The sequence below is a fragment of the Sinocyclocheilus anshuiensis genome, unplaced genomic scaffold (assembly GCF_001515605.1).
Source record: "Sinocyclocheilus anshuiensis isolate Anshui unplaced genomic scaffold, SAMN03320099.WGS_v1.1 scaffold1415, whole genome shotgun sequence".
Classification (NCBI taxonomy): Eukaryota; Metazoa; Chordata; class Actinopteri; order Cypriniformes; family Cyprinidae; genus Sinocyclocheilus; species Sinocyclocheilus anshuiensis.
In genome coordinates, this window is record NW_015536595.1 from 342,849 (window position 1) to 345,788 (window position 2,940).

A 2,940-nucleotide genomic window follows, 5' to 3' on the forward strand; every position below is an offset into this window, starting at 1 on the left:
ACGTGGGAACCATGGTGGGTGAGTACGATCCATGTCTAATATATGTATATATATATATATATATATATGTGTATCTAATGAGACTGGTGGTTGTGTGTATAACCTTCTGCTAGTTTCTTTGCAGTTTTCCTGGGACCTGTGTGTTTCTGTCCCTTTCTGGGATAGGTCCTCGATGAGGCCCCCTCTGCCGGGTTCAGAAACCGGGTGCTCGACTTGCAGTGTGTATTTCATCGTCGATATTATGTCCAGACGGTAAGAAAAACCGGGTTTCGGCTTCATACTTCCTGGATCATGCGGCCATAACACAGGCTTCTGCGGGAGCCTTCGTGATCATCAGGCCCCCGGTCTTACATTATTGGGGAGGATCAATGTCATTAAGATGAATATCTTGCCTAAACTCTTATATATCTTTCACTCTCTCCCAATCCATATTCCTACAACTTTTTTTTCTTCTCTTAACGGCTTGATTAGACATTTTATATGGCGCGGTAAAACACCCAGATTAAGTCTTGAAAAACTGACTGTAGAGCAATGTTTCCCAACCGGGGTGCCGTCAGTCGAGAGCAGGGGTGCCGTGTAAAAAATCCTTTTTTAATATTTTGAAATTGCTAAAATGTTCAAAAAAGCAGCTATTATATAATATCCATTTCTAATGTCGCCAATAATTAGAGATGCACCAAAATTCCGGCTGCCGAAAATTTGTTTCACTTTCACGTGGTGTGACGCTCTGCGTGCTATCCCGCTCTATGCGTGTGTACTCCGCTCAGCTCCACTCGTATACCATTCATGCGAATCAGAACAGCAAAGTCCACTCAAAAATTGAGCCGACAGGAAACATCGATGTAGTACAGTATTGTTTCTGTGTTACTGTGTTACTGTGTTGTAACATGGTGTGGTATATGGGCATCTCTGGTAACGCTGCCCTCATTCATTGATCTGCTAACCACTATGTTATGCTCACGTGTTCTGATAATAATAGCTTTTTTGGACTAAACATTATTTGGATAATTGGTAAAAAAAAAACGAAATCTCTTAAAAGCCCTACTGTTAGACTTGAAAAACTAAAAATCAATTTATTTCATTTGTAGGCCTGTCGTTATTTTTTATTTGTGCTATCATTATTGATTTCTTTATTTGTTCTTATTTTATTACTGACTGTTTACTTGTCATTTTTTATTCAATTCAAAGTTTGAAATCAAGCTATCTCGTGCTACTGCAACAAAATTACCCCACTGTAAAATTAAAAAAACACTGAGCAAAAATTTGTGAGATAGTTTAAGTTATAATGGTAATTAAACAATGTTTACATATGAATAAAAGCCTACATTATACATTAAAATATAAATTGGTCTCCTCATTAGAAATTAGCCTACTGATTGCCTGCATGGACAAAAAAATTAAAAATTAATTCGGATTTGTCGTTGTGTTTTCTGACTTATTTTGTTTTTGAATTTGTCATTGTGTTTTCTGACTTGTTATAATGTTTTCTGAATTGTTGTTGTGCTTTCTGAATTGTTATTTTGTTTTTTAGACTTGCATTTGCGTTTGTAATTTGTTATTTTGTTTTCAGAATTGTGATTTGTTTAGCACTTCTCGGCCACCGTAGATAAGCGATATTAACGCCGTTGTTTACAATACAACCGGAGCACATGCCGCTGAGGTGAGGGGCGGGACGGTTTTGCCAATCACAACACACTGGGCTAGCTAACCAATCAGAGCCCATCACCTATTTCTGAGGGTGGGGCTTCATAAAAGCAGGAAATGATCAGCACGTTTCTCAGAGAAGGCACAGAGTGGTGTGGAATAAAGGTAAATTATGTGAAAAATAATGTTGTTGTTTTTTTAAACGAAGCATTAACACATGTTAGACTGCACCCCATAAACACAATCAAGCCTTGAAAAAAAAGAACCACCCCTTTAATACAATTTTATGTTGATATTTTCATATTATTAATGCTGTTTATTTATATATGTATGTGTATACGTATGTATGTACTGTATATATAAGTATGCCTGTATGTATGTATGTTCAACTGCTTGTTAACACAAATATCTAATTAATTAGCCAATCACATGGCAACTCAATGCATTTAGGCATGTAGACATGGTCAAGACGTTCAAACCGAGAATCAGAATGGGGAAGACAGGGGATTTAAGTTACTTTGAACATGGCCTGGTTGTTGGTGCCAGACGGGCTGGTCTGAGTACTTCAGGAACTGCTAGTCTGCTGGGATTTTCATGCACAACCATCTCTAGGTTTTACAGAGAATGGTTCAGAGAAATGTCCAGTGAGAGGCAGTTCTATGGGCGAAAATGCCTTGTTGATGCCAGAGGTTCGAGGAGAATAGCAAGCCTGATTTGAGCTGATAGAAAGGCAACAACCGAGATATGCAGTAGAGCACCTCTGAACGCACAACACGTCGAACATTGAAGCAGCAGCAGAAGACCACACCGATACTCCTGTCAGCTAAGAATGGGAAACTGATTTCCAACAGACCCGGAAGTATGTTTATTGGGTAATTACACCAATTCCAATATTACTCAAGATCATGCCATAAGACTCACAGAAATTCTACTAATAATTGCTAAGAAGTGCATTGCAATGAAGTGGAAATGTGATACTGTTATTCCCATAAGTCTATGGCTATCTGAGGTTAATAACTGTATACCCTTGGAAAAATTAACATACTGGCTAAGAAATAAAAGTAAAGTATTTTATACAAATTTGGCAACCCCTTTTCCGTTATATGGAAGACACTTCAATAGAACAGATGGATCCTCTTTTCGAGTGAGGTTTTACACAATAATAACTATGATATCCTGTATCATCCCAATTTTATTTATTTTTTTTTCCCTTTTTTTTCCCTTTTTTTTTCTCTTTTTCCTTTTTGTCTTGTATTGTCCTGTCTTGTGCAAAAAGTTGTGTTTTGTATTTTTTGT